Here is a 21,524-nt window from a genome sequence, read left to right as displayed (position 1 = left end):
TCTCGCATGTGGCTAGAATGTGGACTACAGATAGGCCCTCCCCACACCGGCTACACACGGATCTTGAAGACACCTCGCGCTAGAGAGCACCGTGCTTCAAAGACAACAGACTTTTACAGCAAAGCTGTACACGTCTATCCCCGAATGGTTTCATCTTCGTTGGAATTAACGCCAAGAAGAAAAAGAAAATAACTTTATTTTCACAAGGACGCCAAGACACCAATAATACAATTCTACACTGCATGCTTCGCCTCTCCCCAGGTTTCACATTAGTAGGGATAGCCCGGGATTTTTCTCTCGTCAAAAAAACAAAACAAAAAACACTGAATACAGAATAATACCGTTGAGCTTTGGCTGTGTTTTTCTTTATTGCATAAAATGGAGCCTCGTTTAGGCCATGGTAGTTCTGACACATTCATTTCTCCTGCCAGGCCATGACACAACTGAGGCATAGGTGTACTCATAAATGATGAGGCGTAGCGAACTCTACAATACAATTCGAAGAAATTCAAGGTTGTGTGCCATACCGCTGTGTGTTCTCCGCGTGTGATAAAAGTACATCAGAGTATGGACGTGTATTTGATTCGTATGAACCGCCGCTTCTGCGACGGCTGACCATGAGCTCACAAAAGGTGGCCACGTAATATTTCCGGCGCTAGCAGGAGCCCTGGACGGATGCCCTAGTCCGAATAGCAAGGAAGGTAGCTGACTGCCATGGGGTCAGCCCAGCACTTGCAAGAAGGAAGACGTAAGACCAGACTTCTCATTTGGGGACAGTCAATTCTTTTTAGATGCAAAGCATCTCTTGCTCTTGGCTCCGTCGTCCGTCGACCGTCGTCCGTCCATCCACCAGCCCAGGAAGACACCGGCAACACTGCCACTCTAGGAGCCCTTTAAGGGGAAGCGTGCTCGTTTCGTGCCGGCCCAGGAAGGCACCGGCAACACTGTCGCTACAGCATCTCATGGTCGGGGCTATGTCCCTCCTTTCTTGTGGCGCCGTCCACACCCCCACTACGCATGCTCGGCTCATCTCGGGCCGGCCCAGGAAGACACCGGTAACCCTGTCGCTTCAGGAGCCATTAAAGGGTAAGACACCACCGGGCGTTCAGCAAGCCGAGCATGCGCAGTGGGGGTGTAGTCGGCGCAACAGCGACAAGGAAGGGACATAGCCCCGTCGCATCCAATACAATTACACCATCTTCCCGTAGGGGAACACTGAGTAATGCGAAACAGCCATGGGCTGAACGCAATTTCCCATTTCGCAGTTCCGGTAAGTGAAAAGTGTGGTAGTTACCATGGAAACCAAACTGTAAATATAACGGTAGCTACGTACCTCAAGCAAACGGAAACGACGAACTGAAAACTAATGGACACTTGAATCGGCCCCATGGCTGCTTTCCATACTACTCAGGGTTCCCCTACGGGAAGATGGTGTAAATTGTTTGTCTATTTGGACTGACGGCTTCCCCGATTTATAGCGCGAACTTCCTTTTTACAAGAAGTAAGGTGTCACTACCAGCGCTAAACGCAGAAGCGTCGAACCCCACACAAGAAGTAAAGCTGCGTTTAGTTATTTGTGCTGCGTTTATTCTAATCGCATGCTGTATAATATATTGTAATAACTAGAGACCAGAACTTCAGGCATGAAAACTCCAGGTCTTAGGCGGTATAATAGGCACCGGAAACTGTCATTTAGGCATATATAGGTGTCGGATACCATCGTTTAGGCATATAGAGCCTTGATTTATACTTGCTTCAGCAGCGTATATCAGGCCAAATTTCTGACTTGCAATAAAAACAACACACAAATCTTGAGCTGTGGGAAAGTAATTTTATTTTCTTCGTGAAAACAGGCCGGGAAAGTGTGGACATTTCAACCGGTTTACGTTAAATGTACGGTGATTCGACACTGGCAGTAAGGATAAAAAAGCTACAGCAAATCAGCACAATTTCAATGCTTTACGCCTTGAAGTTCTGCTTCCTTTCAGTACATAGTTGTTGGCAAGAAAATTGGCCAGCATCTGCTCATGTTGCTGGAACAGTGGATGAAAGCGATAGTGCTCTGTCGCCCTGCCACGTAAACGTTTCTCTTCTGGCCCCACCCAACTCTCACGCCCTTCCCCTCAGGTCTTGCGCCTCGCACGATGAAACGGCGTAGGTTTGCTTTTGTCAGTTCAATTTTCCCGCTTTCCACCACCCGTCCGCCATCTACGGGAACGTTTCGTCACTATTGAACGTGGAATGCTGCCACGAGGTTCAGGCTCTGGCGCAAGCTCTTTGTGTAGTATTGAATCAAGACATTGTTTTCACAGGGTATTTTTTTTGCTCTCGCAAATATCAAGCGCACATCTATTTTTAATTAGATGAACACGGCCAGCATTGGCTATGTATTGATGTTCTGCCTCAGATATGCCTAATGCTTTCTTTTTGTTCAGCCCTGTTGACAACTATGAAATGCGTTTCTAGATTTAGTGGTTTCCAAAGGTTTTACCCTCACGAAGTTCTCGTTTGAAATTCTTTCATTTTTTGGCCGGGTGACTGAAACGAGTGACAGACAGACAATCACACAGTCCAAAATTTGCAAACTTGTGAAGCCAAAGAAAAGCTACCGTCTTTAACTATCGTGCTTAGAAATAATCGTCAGCGTCCACTGCAGTCGGTGGCGCGTCTTTGCCCTTAGGAACGCTGGATGATCGAGTTACGCCTGGAACGTCATAATGTTTGCCGCTACGAACGTCTATCATTTTTTTAGCAGGCGGAATACGCGAAGTTTCGAACAAGCTAGATTGAAGCTTCCAAATGGTTCTGTCAGAAACCGGACCTTCAGAAAGGGCGGGGGCCCTCTCCTGGACCACTGAAATGAACACAACAATCCGCGTCAGAGTGCCGCCCCAGCTTTCAGTTGCTCAATACTCACTGTTTAGGAAGTAAACTAGGCACACGAATGTGCCAAGTCACGTTCAAGTGCGGCGTGTTACTGTATAGTGTTGCCAACGGCCCAAGTTGCTTGGATGTCTATAAATTCAGCGACTTCTTTCTGGGCTGCGAAGCTGTCATCTGCTTAAATCTGGGAGTACCACCTAAGTGTGCTGGTGTTTTTCCCCCTTTTTCGTGTTTAGAGGGGGTAACGTCTGGCCATGGTGGAAGAGCCGCAATCCGTAACTGCTATTTGACGACCCGAACGCGCCTCCAAAAAGGATTTCTGAACTGCAGCTACTCACTCGTTGACAAAACAGAACGCGTTCTGTTCCGAGCTGAGAACGCCGCGACCTTCTCAACTCTTAACAACCCCGATGGATCCCACAGATAATGCAGTAAAATGCAGTAATTCTTGAAGAAAAACCTGAGTCATCTTGTGCTGCAGAAGTGGATAAATCGCGAAGCTGTTGAGAATACCACCGCTTAGTTTTGAAGGTGAGTTGCGCTTATTGTGAACACAGAGACGGACCCGGAAAAAAAAACCTATACTTTCACGAGAAGACAGAGAAGACAGAAGACAGAAGAATATGCACACCTTTTTTCCCGTGTCCGTTTCTGTGTTCACAATAAGCGCAACTCACCTTCAAAAGTACGTTACACATACTAGCCCAACATCAAGCTATACTAAACTTCAACGCTTAGTAACAACACACAATATCATTAACAATATCATATAGTATGCAAGAGAGAGAGAGAGAGAGAGAGAGAGAGAGAGAACAACTTTATTGTGTGCCCGGTTGAAAAAGGAAGAGCTTCGAGATGCTCCTCCGTCCTCTTTCCCCTTTTAGGCGGCAGCCAGGAGTCCTTGGACCCCGGCGGCGTCTTCAGCCATCCGGACGAGTTCGACTTGCACTTCAGGATCGGAGCTGAGCAGCGCGGTATCCCACTGCTCCACGGTTCTAATGTCTAAGAAAGGGCGTCAATTCTGCTATACCTGTTTACTCATGATGGGACACGACCAAACCATGTGCTGGAGGTCCACTGTGCCTTTACAAATTTTGCATTCAGCTGTGTACAGCCCCGGTTAACAGCGGCTGTGGGCTACAGGGTTAGGGAACGTGTTCGTCTGGAGCAAACGCCAAGCCACCGATTGACAGTTAGTTAAAGTCCTGTGTGGTGCAGAAGATTCTTTGCACATAACCCACGTTGCCGATGCCCTTGAAAGTTACCCGGCACGGGAGATGACGGCTGTTGCGCCCAGACTACCTAAAACGGCTGATATACTCATTCTGTAGCACCAGACTACAGAAGGCCTTCTTTTTCTTGCTAAATTGGCTGCATCTTCACTGCCGGCGTTATCCTCGTGATCGGTGGCAGGTTGTGCGTGTGCTTGTGCCGTCACTTTAAAACTGTCTCTCGCGTAGTTCATCCCGGGATGTGTTTTGAGCTTGAGCGACCCGTGCGCGGTTTTGTCGCTTTCGTTTCCTTCTTTGCTTGTTCTTTATTGCGTTAGCAATGGATGGGGAAGGTCGGTAAAAATATTTCCCGTTGATTTGTGGACACAGTGCCACAAAAGAACATAGAGCGGGTGAGCTCGTGCTGACAAGGATATTGTCAAGTCCACCCGGCGGCGGCGGCTGCTAAACTAGCTGTCACTGCATTAGGGCCTCTGGAGGCCCAGTTTAGTTACTTGGGGTAACGTCAGGTCAAAGTGGTGGCGGCTCTAACCCAGATTTCTACGTCTCACCTTGTTTAGAATGGTGCGGGGATTCTGCTCGCAAACGACGTGCCACAAACACCGATTTGCGGCCTACCCGCCGCGGTGGCTCAGTGACTAAGGCGTTGCGCTGCTGAGCACGAGGTCGCGGGTTTAAATCCCGGCCACGGCAGCCGCTTTTCTGATGGAGGCGAAAAGCAAAAAAAGCCACCCGCCCGCACCTTCCCACAGGGGGAACTCGAGTAAGTGCGTCGCATAGGGGTGGTTGTATTGCGTGAAAGTTGCGTAATTGGGTAGTTTGTGGTTACCGTTTGGATGTGGGGAGGGTTTGGAATGCTTAATTATTTCTTTCGTCTTTATTATTCTTATATAATGTTTCGTGATTTTCGGACACAGGAAGGACAGGTGAAGGTATTGTCATCATTATTTTCTTTTATTCCTTGGTGCTGTCGTTGTATTGGTCGGAGAGAACGACTGCTTTATGGTCGCTAAAGTGGGCTGTCAAGGGATCTTTGAGCAGCGGTCGTGCGTTGGAGTAACTGGTGAAGATGATGTCGATGCAACTGCCGTGGATGGTGGTGGATGGTGGTAGCCGCACGGGGCAGCTACGGCGCATGCGCTCGCAGACGCGCTCCTGCCGCACCGCCGCAGCTGTTGTTGAGAGCGAGGAGGGTACGGGGGAGAGGCGCGCACCTGCGCCTCGACGTGACGTCATGAGCTGCGGCCGCCTATGGACGGAGGAGTTGGCGAGCCTGAGAAATACTCCGCATTTAAAACGCCCGTGTGTACGAGATTTCGGAGCACGTTAAAGATCCCCAGGTGGTCGAAATTAATCCGGAGCCCTCCACACTACGGCGCGCCTCATCGCCAGCGTTGCGTCGGCGCGTTAAACCCTACAATCAATCAATCAATCAATCAATCAATCAATCAATCAATCAATCAATCAATCAATCAATCAATCAATCAATCAATCAATCAATCAATCAATCAATCAATCAATCGAGTTGCGGCCTTCTGAACCTAGAACAGTTCTAGCAGAACATGGACGCAGAAAAGCCCAAGACGGCATACATAACACCGAAAAGGCGTTTTGTTATGCGGTAAAAGCCCATATAGGCACGAAGCTCAAAAGTGTACGCACTTATAGGCACAATGAGTGCTTGCTTAAAACGTTTCATTTTCTTCAGTTTATGCTTACATGTCAAATAGGCTTCAAAGAAAGCATAAGCATTCTGCCTGAAGTTCCGGTTTATATAAATAAAATAAGTAATATTAACAACAATAATACTGTAATAGCCACGCGTTACAACAATGGCCGCCGAAATACGCGGGTGTTTCTAAAGCACGAAAATGAATTATAATTCAGCCCTTGAAGCACCAATCTTCTTTCCGACAAACTCTGCGCTACTGATTGCACGGTACTAAAATAGAAAGACTCATACTACTTTGTTAGGTGTCTTACGTCAAGCCGGCCTTACCTCAAGCCTGTTCCTATGATTTGTGCAAGCTTGAAAATTCCCATTTTACCGGCTGCATGCTTATGACACTACCCTGCTAAAAACAATTTCAAGCGCAGATTATGCGCATTTGCTAACCTAAAACCTAAAATTAGGTTCGAAGGAATACTTCAAGAGCATGCTCTAGGCTCCTTACTATTCAGGATTTATATTGCGACGTTACCGAAGTGATTTCTCATGTCAGCATCGTTTATGCAAATTTTACAACACTTGTTACGCAAATAAAGAAATCCCATTGCTGCCCCAGCGAGCGGCGGTAAGCGAATAAGGTAAATACCACGAGAAGTGTTTGTTCCAAGCCAAGGCTGACGTGTTATTCAAGGCACGAAAAACAAAAAGAAAAACCCGTACCCCCAGATTTCAGCCCACGTAAAGTTTCCCAGGTACTGCAAATTATTCCGTGGCCCTGTGCACAGCATGCCTCACGGCTGAGTCTCCGAAGTTTCACAGCATAAAACATCAAAATTCCAACTTCACTTGCTGCAATTGCAGACGGCAGTCTTTCTTGAGGGAGGCGAACGCTTACATTTCCAGTATGTCTGCCACGCACAGGCGTAAATACAACTGTGACAGCCGGAAAACAAATTTCAGCCCCGTCACTGGTCGGAAAAGAACGAGTCTTATGCTTGAAAAACGAAACCACTCTACCGATTGTGCCATGCACAGCAAACTACTTTAAGGCGTTCGCAGAACTGACAGCTGCTCCTGTCGAACGTCTGCGTCCCGCGCACGCTGGCATTGCGCCAGATGGGGCTTGCAGTCGAATGCCGTAGCAATAAATGTTCAGCGTCAGCAGTAGTCACCCGATAGCGCCATAAAAAGATGTATGTATAGCTCGCAGCTGCCTTTATTCAGAAACGCCTGTCTCGACGTTCGTGCCACATAGCGAGGCAGGCATTGCCGTGTTGTGTGTTTGCTATGCGCTCGAACGGCATTGTTAACTGAAGCAAAACTGAAAGTTGGGGTAGCTGGCTGAAATTGCTTGACTGGCATTGGTGATGATGATACCATCAAAGTTTTTGACACGAACCCACAAAGGGGGATTAGGTAGGGTAACTGAATTGCTCAAATTCCCGAGGACATTAAAATAATTTATTACCAGAAAGAACCAGGCTGTAAAATTAAACTTCATCGTTCTGATTAAAACCGGAATTACCCATTAGTTCTTACCTTTCACCAATTCAAGCGACCTCAAGCAGAAAGAAAAGCTTGAATACAATCATATAAATCCCTTTTTGCATTCCCCAAATTTATTGCGAAAATAGATAATAGAAGTGGAACCGATAAACTCAACCCCAAACGCTTAATTGGGTCCTTCAAAAGCAGCTGTCCAGCTGCCGGGAAGCGGCGACAGGCGAGGAAAAAATGCTCGATTGTTTCAGGGACCTTGAACCGTACAGAAAGCCCTGTTCTAAACATATGGAAGTTTAGTCTTGGAATAAGAAACAGGTACTAATCGTATTTTTCTTCTTCTTTCCTTCTTCCCACCGCCTCTCGTTCTCTGCGCTTTGCACCTTCCAGCAGTGTGAAACAAAATGTTGAACGGGGCAATGACGTGCGCAACCCGAAATCAATATCCCAGATTCGGATAACCTGGAAGTGCTAGAAACTTTATCGTAGCAGTTGATGCTTGGACGAGTAGTTTCATGGGCAAAGGAGAGGAGCAGTGCAAAGTATAATGAGGAAGCAGGCCAACAAGATGACAGCCTTCTTGGTCCTTCGTTTTGTCAAATTCTGCACTGCTCCCGTTTTTTGCATCAAAAACTATTTTTCTTTCGACAACATTTGTAACGAAGCAAGCAAATGAAGGAAGCTCGCACTTATGTGTAAGACTTGAAGGTAGCGAAGCTGTAGCAACCTTCGCGACCATCACGACGCAGCCGATTGCAGCCGATTTGCTTCTTCTTCGCTGCCACAACGACCTTTACTGTATCATTGTTGCTATAATTATGATCTTCTTTCGGTTTTTGGAAGAGGTACTCATTGGACATCGCCTTGTAAGGGCGTACGCTATGACGTGTTTTTCCCGTTCCGAGCAGTGTTGCCACGATTACGGTTCAGTCGGCAGTCTTACTCGTTCCGAGAAAGTGTTTCTACGATCACGGCGAACACTGGAGTTTTTCTTGTCAAATCTTGGCCGATCTTCCAAAATTGGTATGCTTGGTTTGACAAACGTGCGCGGGCATGCCGGGCGGTGTCTGTGAGGCGCGCTCACAAGAGCGTCAGGCATTTGTTTAGTTTTAAGTGCGAAAGCACTTTATAAGCGACCCCAAACCATCCACCGCCGGCGGCGGCGGCGGCGGCGGCGTCCGCAGTGCTCCTCTATATTTAAAAAAGAAACAGCATCCGGCGCCAGCTTTCGATCCGAGGACTTTGCGGGCCGCAGCCCGACGCTCTACCGAATAAGCCACGGAAGCCACGCTGATATCAGTGTGAGTAACGCGCCTTATATCTTTAACGCATTCAAACTACGTCGTCAGCGGCGTGCGTTGGCGACTCAGCGGCGTTATAGCGGCTTGATAACTGCGTGGTGTACACGTGATACTACAAACCCGATGGAAGAGATGGAAGAGAAGGCGGCGAGGCGGTGGGCTGCGGGGGCCGAGCGCAAGCGCCGCAAGCGGGCCGACAACCATGCATTCGCACTTTCACATTCTCCCCCTCGGGGAAATGCGGGGGAATTTTTAAGCTGCCGGGCGGTCACCGCGATGCCCCCGCTCACGTGCGCATGCTCGGCAATTTCTTGGTATTTCTAACCACGGACACAAAAAATTACGATTTGCCAAAGGGCTTCGCTGTTACAAATCAGGGGTTTAATTTTAACAGATGTGTTTACATCAGTTTTTTCATAAAACCAGTTGTATAACATCATGCTATTGCAGCGACCCAAGGGCTCCGCCCGGGGGTTGCCCACACTACGTTCTCGGTGATCACTAAGACGAGGAACTCGGGCAACTGGCATGTCTTCCCGGATTGGGCGGGTGCACCGCTTCAGCAGCGTTGTAGTTAGGTTGATAATACAGGGGGCAAAAGGCCCTGCTATATTATTTCAAGACCAAATTGGCCGTCAGCGTAAAAGCGAAAGCATGGTGCAAATGACATTTAATATGAGTTATACAGTTTTAAGTTGGCGCTTTTACCAGAATATAAATTGCGAAATTTGGTCCTTAGTGTTGTGTTTTAGACCTCTCAGTAGATAGCGAAGAATAACAAGTAATACACGTTAAATGCATTCAATTGAACTGGGTTAATTTACTTACCGACGGCGTAAAAAGCTCCACAAGGCAGCGTAATCAACACACCCACCACACTAACACAATAGGCATCGCAGCTTTGGCAAAATTTTCACATTATTCGCGAGAACACGCCACAAAGCACGACGTATTGGGATTTGTAGGTGACACTTTTCCCTCATTAGGTACTGCGGTAGCAGGAAGAAGTTTGGCACATTCTTTCCGGCAGCTCGTTCTGCGCATTAAAGGTTGAAGCTCTTTCTTCTGCAGCCTCAGCCCAGATTTTAATGAAAGAATGATTGTTTTATTTGATTGATTACGGGGCTTGAACGCGCTGATGGTGCCCAGGCGATGAGGCGCTCCATAGTGGAGGGCTCCAGACTAATTTTGCTCACCCCGGGATCTTTACGTGAACCAAAATCTCTAACACACGGATGTTTTCGCTTTTCGATTCCATCAGAAAAGCAGCTGCCGCGGCTGGGGATCGAACCGGGCTCAACGCACAACGCCTTTGCCACTGAGCACCGCTGCGGGTTAATTAAAAGATCCGTAAAAGCCAATTTCGCTAATTTTTTAGTTTCATCCCGTCTTCATAAGGTTTTTGGTTCGCAAATTCCATCCTATCGAGTCATCATTTATATATGAAATTGACGATAAACTCCCCTTGGCGTTGGTTTCGTATGCCACTTTCGCAAATGCACTAGCAGCAAGGGGCCATTACAACTCCACCTCTATGTTCCTTTCTTCCCGAAATTATACGGGAGAACCCTTGGTGTGAAGTTATTTTCTTGTTGCATCGTACGTTTAAATTTCTGCCATTATCTTGAAGACAGCATGATGAATTGACATGCCATTTTAAATTACTGATCACAATGAATTTCGACACCTACTACGCTATCGTTCTTCATACTGAAATATACTAGCAATTTTCTGAGCTTTTTTCTTGTACCACCTTCTGTTCTCTTTGTGTGTATTTATTATTTTTTTCATTGTTCCCGTTTACAAAAACAGAGACTTCCGTCACCATTCATTTCAGTACAACACACGCATTTTTTTGTTTCCGTATAGCACTCGTGGCTTGCTGGAATCGTTAATTGGAATTATGTGCTTAGTTTGTACGAAATTGCGTTCTGTTTTTATCGTGCTCTACGCTTGTGCACTCCTCAATCCATTAGTGCTTTGTAAGCGTAGCATAAGCACGTTTGGTCTGTTTCTCTTTGGTATTTGTTACTATGTTATCCTGATTGAATTTTTATGCTTGTTATTCTCCGCACTTCTTGTCGCCAGTTCTCCCGTGTGCATCACGCCACCATGTTTATTTCGTGCTACCTTCTTTCATATCCGACTTTATTGCCTACACTTCAACGTTGTCATCCGCTGATTTGTTTCCACATTTCCGTCCATATTTAAGCCCCATTTTCCAACTACCAGTTGTCGCCAGTCTTCAGTGGAGGAGGCGCTCGCGTAAAATTGAAGCTGTTGTCAGCTTTCGCGAACAGCACGCCGTCTTTTTTAATCATACGTAAGGTCCGTTTCATCTTAATTAATTTTTGCGTGGAATGTTTACTCCCACGTCTGTGCTTAATGATTGCATGCGTCTTCTGTTTGTGTATATATCGACACCAGTGCTCCGCCATCTCTGTTATATCGCGGCCTGCAGCAGGTAGGATATAGCCTGTACAATGTCCTAATAGCCAATAGTTCTGTTGCGTCTATTAAAGCGAATAATACCGGAATCACACCATTCGGAAGAGCCAGCCCTGTTGAACGCAAATTGCGTGAAATCCCACGGGAAAAGTCATTTTTCCTGTTCCTTTTATCCCCGTTTTTAGGTACTAAAAGCCTGCTGACGGAGAGAATGCCACAAGTTTCAATTAACATGCGTGGAGTACAACGTTCCTCGCCATTGCTGCCTCACCCGACCGAATTGTTGCCGACCGAATTGTTACAAGGGGAAGTAAATGTAACAATATAATAAGCGGTGAGTGCGAATTGGCTACAGAGCTGCCGCTTTAGCTTCCTCTACCGTACATCGCACTCTGGAAAGGGTTGTTTTTGGAAATCGTACAGTAATATTTCAACGTCCCGAGAGCCAACTACAAAACTAGTCACTAAAGTTCCAGCCGAGCGCTCAAACATGTCGAAAGGACATCTTTTACTGCAGCCCTTTCAATTTCGTCCCCTCCGGATTTGGATTGCATGAACACACAAGCCGTTCAGTCGCGATCGAGGCACCGTGACCGCCGCTGCCTGCCCACGTTGCGATAAAGCCAGGAGGCCCGCAGCAAGCCGAAGAAACGTGGGTTCTTTCGGTTGTAAACTAATTAGGCAAGCAAAAAACGCAACTCCGTCCGCAAACACCCCAGAAGAAACTTGTCCCGCATCAGATGGCCATGCGGAGCCACCCATTCGAGACCCACTCGGCACGCGTCGGGTAACGAGGAGTCATCGGCTACGAAATTACCGTCGGCGCGCGAGCGGCCTAGAGCTCCTAATAGGCCCTTACACGGTCACGGCACCCTGCCTAACGTGTTCTTCAGTCGTCCGCTTAATTAAGAACCCACGCGGCCGCCCGTGGGACTGTTCGATGGCGTTCGGCCGACCGTAATCGCGAGTCGGTTAATTTCCGAGAGAATGCTGGCCACAGCCGGTACGACAAAGGGGCTGCTCTAGCGACAAGCACGAGACAGAGAGTTACCTGCGTTCCCTGGAAGTTTTAGCGCTGGTTTCAGTACCAGAACAAGCGCGGAGAGCGACGCCTTTCGGCAAGCGTTTCTTCCCTCTCCAGAAGCGGTCCTGTAGCCCGTCCCTGCATTTTCCTGACCGCTCCGGACCGGTTTCCGGGCCGGTTTCCGTAGAGAGAGAGAAAAAAAAAAAAAACACGTGAAAATGGTCGCTCTCCGAATATGTGCTGGCCTTGTGGTATACGCCTCGAGCGCTGCCTGTAGGGGCCCACTGAAATCCCCCTAGCGGCCCGTTTCGAAAGCAGCCGCGGGAGTCTCCGTCTCGCTCCGCACTGTCGCCGCTGCTTTTGCGGCATGCTCATAACTGAGATTTACCGTTTTTGGGGGTTGGAAATCCATGTTTATGCGTAGCAGTCACTCTGTTCGCAAATGGGGTGTGTTTACGAGAGTAAATGTTTCTGACGCGATCTTAGTGTGGTGCATTCGGCCTGCACTAGCGCCAAGTGTGTTTCACAGGCCAGCGCCGCGGAACCGGCATAAGCATGGAGGTGGTTGTAGTTACACTGCCCTGAAATTTACTAAGAGTATCTCCGTAACCAGCGTTTCCTCAGATGTTCATGCTACGGTGATATATTACGATGTAAACTGGTTTTGTGCGCTTACATAATCTAGCGGAACACTCATACCTGAAACCACGTCAGTTACGTTTGGCAATATCATACTTCATATATTGATCACCACCATTTACAAGCCACTGCGTCTTAATTTTGCGAACATTCAAAGAAAGTGCGATGGATAATGCAGAATTATACTGAGGGATCAGCACACGATAAAGGTTCGTCTTGTCGTGAGGTGAGCGCCCGTAAACATTCATCGGCTACATATATCCTCCGCGAGCAGCGCGGAGACAGGCTTAGAATGTAATTTACGTCCACGACTAAAGGCTTCTTTAAAACTTGATTGATTGTAGGGTTTAACGCGCCGACGCAACGCGGGCGATGAGGCGCGCCGTAGTGGAGGGCTACGGATTAACTTTGACAACCTGCGGTCTTTAACGTGCGCCGAAATCTCGTACACCCGGGCGTTTTCGCTTTTCGCCTCCATCAAGAAAGCGGCCGCCGCGGCCGGGAAACGAACCCGCAACCTCGTGCTCAGAAGCGCAACGCCTTAGCCACTGAGCCACCGCGGCAGGTGCTTCTTCGAAACGTCGTCATATGGCGCAGGGAGCCTTCAGAATACAACATAAATTGAAATCAGAGGGCCTGATCAGATACCACACACTTGCAACGACACCTTTCATCGCTTGTGAACTGCCTACTCTGTATACTTCCAAAAATGCGTCCGCCGAACGATCAGCTGCTAGTTGAAGTCGAAAAACAAAATGAAAGTGAATGCGGGATTTGTGTGTGTGTGATTACTAAAGCGTTCATTGCTTGATTTCGCTCGCATTTGAACCCGCACAGCGTCCCCCTCACCTCCCCCCGCCCATGTCTCGCGAAATAGCAGTGCATTTCACGTGTAGTTGGTCTGGTGAGTCCTACCTGGCTTACGTTTCAACGAACGTCTTTAGCATATCAGAAGCTGCACTGGGTATTTTTCATTCCCATTAGAGCTATTCTGTTTCTTTCGGACTTGCACAGCATTTATTTTTAAGCGGTTTCATTAACTTTCCTTGGTTCTTGCTATAAGGCGTGAGTGGGCACATATTTAACGAAGCACAGCCTTGGAATATACTTAACATTTTTCATGGTTTTTATTCTTATAAAAGGCACAAGTTATTGTCCGGGACAATTGGCTAATCACATCCCCGAAACATCTTTTTCTGCGACGTATATATTCGAAACGAAGCCGCATTCGTTGTCCACGCTGCAAAACTAAACAAACCTCTCACTGTGCCAGTATCAAGTCTAAAGGAAGCGACAGCAGAATTCACTTGTGCCTGACGTATTCGGCGATGACAGTGGCGATATGCTGGCGCTGTCGCCGACGCCCGGTAAAGCGGCGACGAAGCTCGCAGAACCGCGACCCTGGGTAGCTCTCGTCGGCGTTCGAGTGCTCCACGAAGACCCACCTGCTTTTTAAGTGACCTAAACGTACTCTTTGCTTATAGACGTCAACATAACAAGTTTTATAGGCCGCGGAAATGGTACAAGAAGCGAAACAGAACCAAAACACTGCACGAGCCCCTATCCTACGAACACCGCGGAGAAGCGGCGCCAGGCGGCGCCGCGATCGCGAAGCTCGAGGCGTATAGCTGCGCTTTTAATGCGTTGCTCCAAAAAGGCGTGACCACTCGGTTGTCTCGGAGTACATATGCTTATGTTTTCTTTCAAAGTGCCAAGGCACTCGCAATGAAGGTGTAACAAGGCAAAGTGCTTGCGTACTCTCACAATTTTCAGCGAAAAGAAACGTCAGAATATAAAAACTTCCGCATGCCTGATAATAACAATTAGTTAATAAAAGTCACAATTGCAAAAAAATAGTTTGGTAATTGCTGTTCATTGAAACAAATGTTAAATGGAGCCGTAACGCCTTTTCCAACTTTGGCGTTCTGGTGTGTCCAGGTCAAATGCTTTCAAATGCGCTCTTGCAGTTGCTATATCCTTAGCGGGCATATTGCCGCGAACCATACATTGGGTTTGTTTATTTGTGTTTTGCTTTTACCGCCCGGCTGCGCCGGTCTGTGTTATCTCTGCGCCAAGGGAAGCGCGTGTTCCATTCTTTCTTTCTGTGCCGCATGTGTTATCTGTTGTGATAGGGAGATCATTCCGATCTAACGTGAACAGCCCAGAATAATCTTCTTGGATCTACTATGTTCTCGATGCGAATCGACGTTTCGAGAACCACGCGCGCCAAAAGATAAAAAGCCTGCAGTGCGGACGCCGGGGCATTCGATTCGACGTCACTCGCCTGTGCAAGTCACTTTGTTGACCGCTGCTTCGCCGCCTTTGTATTCTTTTGAGTTGTTAGGGGAGCACAAGTTCGCTCCAATAAACGTGTTTCTCATTCAACACCACTGCATCGTCCTTGTCTTCGTGACATCTGGTGGAGGTGCTGGGTACGCACCCTTCATGCCCACTACAACCTCGAAAAGCCGCCAAGCCAGTCCAACAAGAGCCAGCCCCCGCCTGCAAGATTTACCGCCCGAGTTCGGTCTTCTACCAGAAGGGCCCAAGAGAAGGAACGCTGCAACCAACACCATGGTGCAAGAAACAACGTCGCCAATCATCCTGCAGCAGCCCCGAGAACCGCCATCGTTCCGGGGAGCCCCCGCTGAAGACCCCGAAGAATGGTTGGAGAAGTTGGAGCGCGTCCGCATCTTCAACAGGTGGGACGATGAAGAAACGTTCCGGCATGTCTTCTTTTACTTAGAAGATGCTGCTCGAACTTGGTTCGAGAACCATGAGAGCTCTTTGACCGACTGGACTCAATTCAAGAGGGAGTTCCTTAAGACCTTCACTACCGTGGTGAGAAAAGAGCGAGCTGCGCTTTTGCTTGAAACTCGAACGCAGCACCCCAACGAAGGAGTCGTGATTTTCGTTGAGGAGATGAAGCGACTTTTTCGTCGTGCGGACCCTGAAATGACCGAGGAAAAGAAGCTCAGGTTTCTAATGCGAGGAGTGAAGCAAGAGCTTTTTGCTTGTCTAGTCCGTAACCCTCCGAAGACAGTGGCCGAATTCGCGTCTGAGGCGGCCGCGATGGAGAAGACGCTAGAAATTCGAACCAGGCAGTACGACCGCCCTGTCAACGCGCTGTTCTCGGAGACCATCGGTGCTGCAAATGGAAGCTCCGATACATTGCGAGAGACCATCCGAGCAGTGGTCAGGGAGGAGCTTCGGAAGCTTTTTCCAACGACGCCGCAACCTCAAGTGGCTTCCCTGACCGACGTAATCCGAGAAGAAGTCCAAAACGCACTGGGAACTTCTACGCCGTCGGAAGCACCCCGCGAACCACAAGCCATGACCTACTCCTCGGCTGTTCGTCAACCCCGCCCTGCTCCAACCCGTCGTCAAGAGGCTGAGCCATACCGCCGTCCAACGCCGCCCGCCCGACGCCCTGTAGACCAATACCAGACGCCAAGGAAGACCGACGTGTGGCGAACGCCCGATAATCGCCCGCTGTGCTACCACTGCGGAGAGGCCGACCACATCTACCGTCGCTGTCCCTACAAGAGGCTCGGTTTGCGAGGGTTCTCCGTCGACGCCCCACGCCCCCGATACGGCCAGCGCCCTGCTGAGATCGAAGAATACCTCTCCAACACCAACCGAGGACCAGCCCGCTTCAACCGTTCACCGTCGCCCTACCCGTCTCAGTCACCAAACCGCCGCAGCACTGCTGACTTCTCACGTGGAAGGTCCCCCAGCCCACGCGGGGGAAACTAAAAGCAGCAACTTCGGGAGGTAAAGTTGCACAACGGCGGAGAAATGAAAACCCTCCAACGACGCAGCGACTCGCTGAAGACCATTATTCACGACATGCCCTCATCCCGACGACCCGACCTAGCCCTAACGAGACTCCTGAACACGACGACAGCTACACGGCGCGACGCGTACCCGACCTGACCAAGACGTCCGTTGAGAAGACGACGACAACGACGATGCACAGTGCCCGACCATCAACACGTACCAGCAGAGATACGACGCCCCGACGAACCCGCAACTCGAGGACGACTGCATCTGACGTCAAGGTGTCCATCGACGGCTTTGACGTAGTCGCCCTCGTAGACACGGGAGCTGACTATTCGGTAATGAGCGGACCATTTGCGTCTAAACTGAAGAAAGTTATGACCAGATGGGACGGTCCGCACATACGCACAGCAGGAGGCCACCTCGTGACGCCAAGTGGAACGTGCACATCGCGCGTCACCATAGACGGCACAACGTACCCTGCGGCGTTCGTCGTTCTGCCTAACTGCTCCCGCGACGTGATTCTCGGAATGGACTTTTTGACGGACAACGGCGCAATAATTGATCTGCAGACCAAGTCGATAACATTTTCCTCCAATCACTCCACGACGCCGCAGCCGAACCCCGATCACCGTGCTGCTGTCAGGATCGCCGACGATCACATCACCCTGCCACCCCGCGCAAGCTTGATGATCGCCGTCTACTGTGAGGATGCTGCTTCTGACATCGACGCTATCGTAGAGAGTGATCGAAGGTTGCTTCTCGACCGCGGTGTCTCCGTCGCAAGAGGCATTGCGCACTTTAAGCAACGCCAATCTCACGTGTTGGTCACTAATTTCACCGAAGAGTACCAGCATTTAAACAAGGGAGCTGCAATTGCGTTCCTCGAAGAAACGCAAGAAGCAAGTGATGTGATCGCAGTCGCCGACTTTGAACGCACACCCGTAGAAACATTCAAGCTCCCGCAGCCATTCGACGTGAATCCGGCGCTACCGCAAGAACAACGGAAAAAATTATTGGCTTTGCTGCGTCGCTATAGCGAATGTTTTTCGTCGAGCGCAAAACTACGTCAGACCCCTCTAGCGAAGCACCGAATAATAACCGAAGATGGAGCCCGACCTACCCGACAGTCACCGTACCGCGTCTCTTCACACGAACGGGAAGCCATCCGGACTCAAGTCGACGACATGCTGAGTGATGACATTATACAGCCATCGAAAAGCCCCTGGGCTGCGCCCGTCGTACTCGTAAAGAAAAAAGACGGCACATTAAGGTTTTGCGTTGACTACCGGCGACTGAACAAAATCACGAAAAAGGACGTGTACCCCCTCCCCCGAATCGACGACGCCCTCGACCACCTCTGCCACGCGAAGTACTTCTCATCGATGGACCTGAAGACCGGCTACTGGCAAATTGAAGTGGACGAGAGAGACCGAGAGAAGACTGCATTTATAACCCCAGACGGCCTATACGAGTTCAAGGTGATGCCGTTTGGGCTGTGCACAGCACCAGCGACATTTCAAAGAGTCATGGACACTGTGCTAGCTGGCCTTAAGTGGCACACCTGCCTCGTATACCTCGACGACGTAGTGGTATTCGCCCGGACTTTCGACGAACACCTTGCAAGGTTGGAGTCTGTACTCGAGGCCATTCGTACGTCGGGGTTGACGCTGAAGCCTGAAAAGTGCCGTTTCGCATACGGGGAACTCAAGTTCTTGGGCCACGTCGTCAACGCCGCGGGAGTCCTACCTGACCCGGCAAAAACTTCAGCTATCGCGAACTTCCCTAGGCCGAAAGACAAGAAGGGCGTGCGGAGATTTCTCGGGCTGTGCGCATACTACCGGCGCTTCGTCGCAAACTTCGCACGCATTGCAGAGCCACTCACGCTCTTGACGAAAGATAGCACCCCTTTCAGCTGGGAAAACGACCAAGAAAAAGCATTCGGCGAGCTGCAAAAACGCCTGCAAAGCCCGCCCGTGCTCGCTCATTTCGACGAAAACGCCGAAACGGAAATGCACACCGACGCCAGTGATGTAGGCTTGGGTGCCGTCCTTGTCCAAAAGCAAAGCGGCTGCGAAAGGGTAATCGCCTATGCCAGCCGTGGTCTGTCGAAGGAGGAGAAAAACTATTCTGCCTCTGAGAAAGAGTGCCTGGCTATTATATGGGCGATTTCAAAATTTCGCCCATACGTGTATGGAAGGCCATTCAAGGTTGTAACAGACCACCATGCGCTGTGTTGGCTCGCCAATTTGAAGGACCCCTCTGGCCGTCTTGGGCGGTGGAGCTTGCGCCTGCAGGAGTTCGACGTTACAGTCGTTTATAAATCCGGCAGGAAACACTCCGACGCCGACTGCCTGTCCCGCGCCCCCGTCGACCCACCACCACAAGACTCTGATGAAGACAGCGCGTTCTTCGGGATCGTGACGGAGAGCGACCTAGCCGCCCAGCAGCGTGCCGACCCCGACTTACGCGTCATAATCGAGTACCTCGAGGGATGCGACGTTGCCGTTCCTAGGACCTTCAAACGCAGCTTACCAGCATTCAGCCTGAGAAACTCCGTCCTTGTGAAGAAGAATTTCAGCCCCGGAACAAGAGCGAATTACCTTCTCGTCATCCCCGCGGACCTTCGTGACGAAATTTTGGAAGCGTGCCACGACGACCCGTCTTCCGGACATATGGGCACAGCCCGCACTATCGGAAAAATCAAGGCGAGGTACTACTGGGCCGGCCTTACCTCTGACGTCACCCACTACGTCCGGAGCTGCCGTGACTGCCAGCGACGAAAAACGCCGCCGACAAGACCCGCCGGACTTCTGCAACCGATCGCCGTCCCATCGAGACCATTTCAACAGATTGGAATGGACCTTTTAGGCCCGTTCCCTACGTCACGATCACAGAACAAGTGGATTGTCGTAGCGACAGACTACATGACGCGCTACGCAGAGACCGCCGCTCTTCCGAGGGGGACTGCACAAGAAGTGGCGAAGTTCTTTATAAGCCAGGTTGTGCTGCGACATGGAGCCCCGGAAGTCCTAATCACAGACCGCGGAACGGCATTTACTGCGGAGCTGATGCAAGGAGTATTACGCTACAGCAACACGGATCACCGAAGAACGACGGCGTACCACCCCCAAACGAACGGACTAACAGAACGTCTGAACAAGACAATCGCAGATATGCTGTCAATGTACGTTGACGTTGAACATAAGACTTGGGACGAAGTGCTCCCGTATGTCACGTTTGCGTACAACACGGCTATCCAGGAGACGACACAGCTGACGCCGTTCGAGCTTGTCTACGGTAGAAGGCCGACTACGATGCTCGACGCCATGCTTCCGCACGTAGAAGACGACGACCTCAACGCCGACGTCCACGGATATCTTCAACGTGCGGAGGAGGCCCGCCAGCTCGCTCGAGTTCGTATAACGGACCAGCAGCTGGTGGATGCGGGCCGCTACAACCTCCGACGCCGAGACGCCGAGTACCAACCAGGGGATCGTGTGTGGGTTTGGACTCCCATCCGACGACGCGGACTCAGTGAGAAGCTCCTGCGACGGTATTTCGGACCCTACCAGATTCTACGACGTGTTGGCCAACTTACCTACGAAGTGATCCCCGATGGTGACTCCGGCACATCACGACGACGCACGCGGCCTGAAGTCGTCCACGTGGTTCGCTTAAAACCTTTCTACGGACGATGACGAACTTTTTCATTTGTTCGGACTGTCGCTTATGTTAGCATCGGGTCGATGCACTCTTAGAGGGGGGGGGTAATGCCGCGAACCATACATTGGGTTTGTTTATTTGTGTTTTGCTTTTACCGCCCGGCTGCGCCGGTCTGTGTTATCTCTGCGCCAAGGGAAGCGCGTGTTCCATTCTTTCTTTCTGTGCCGCATGTGTTATCTGTTGTGATAGGGAGATCATTCCGATCTAACGTGAACAGCCCAGAATAATCTTCTTGGATCTACTATGTTCTCGATGCGAATCGACGTTTCGAGAACCACGCGCGCCAAAAGATAAAAAGCCTGCAGTGCGGACGCCGGGGCATTCGATTCGACGTCACTCGCCTGTGCAAGTCACTTTGTTGACCGCTGCTTCGCCGCCTCTGTATTCTTTTGAGTTGTTAGGGGAGCACAAGTTCGCTCCAATAAACGTGTTTCTCATTCAACACCACTGCATCGTCCTTGTCTTCGTGACAATATCACACCAATAGAGCAGCAAGTGCCAACGGTCACGTTTTTATGTCAATCACAAATGCACTGAGAGCTGTTTAAAAACTTGTTATGAACCCGCCGTCTGCGATTGCAAAAGGTGGCGTTTGAGCAGAGCGCGTTACATGATCAAAACTCTCCTTCACTTCTGAGTGGGACTAGTTTGACGAAACTAACACCCGTTGGTCTAACTGCAAGGACGGTTAAAACGCTCAGCTCTGTCGTGAGGGATTCATTCGGGGTTATTACGGATGTAGGGGTTCACAGAGTTGTGACGGGACGGTGGCCATCAGGGAGGACTAGAAAGCTTCGCTTTAAATCCCCACTGCTTCGACCGTGCCGGAATGACGCGATAGGATAAACGTCGGCTTCGTAACGCCATTCATGGTTTAGATTCCGACCACCACAGACTTTTTTCTTGAGGCGCTTGGTGTGGCTTCACTCATCATCATCATCATGGTTTTTTTATTTCAAAAATATTAAAAAACGTAGTTTGTGCGAAAGGTAGGTGGTCGAACAGGTCGATCACCATTGTCACGCAAACGAATGCTGAGCAAGCGTTCCCAGTTCCGGTAAAATAAAAAAGGTAATTGGCACAATGGTACATTGACAAATGAGTCAGTCACCATTTCCCCGTAAGCGAATGCTGCACACCTGAGTCGTGCGTTATCGTAATTGTCACCTGATGCTAGGAATGGCCTTATTTTATTTTCTGTTTTTGTTTTCCTTTTTTCGGTGTTTGTTGTTATTGGTATCTTCGGTGTTTGTCATTTTCAAGTTTTTGTATTTGGTACTTTTGTCTTAGTGTTAGCACATGTTAGTGTTCCGTAATTTCCG

The 21,524-nt window shown here is 49.6% G+C and overlaps 1 protein-coding gene across 3 annotated transcripts in view; it reads right to left on the bottom strand.

The window, feature by feature from the left end:
- The window catches only part of LOC144158171 (putative protein kinase C delta type homolog), a 493,518-nt gene that overhangs the window by 210,945 nt on the left and 261,049 nt on the right, over positions 1-21,524 (bottom strand). The gene's annotated exons all lie outside the window — the stretch shown is intronic.

The sequence above is a fragment of the Haemaphysalis longicornis genome, unplaced genomic scaffold, assembly GCF_048455015.1.
Source record: "Haemaphysalis longicornis isolate Haplotype H1 unplaced genomic scaffold, Haemaphysalis longicornis Haplotype H1 scaffold_10, whole genome shotgun sequence".
NCBI lineage: Eukaryota > Metazoa > Arthropoda > Arachnida > Ixodida > Ixodidae > Haemaphysalis > Haemaphysalis longicornis.
This window is presented reverse-complemented; position numbering and strand designations above follow the sequence as displayed.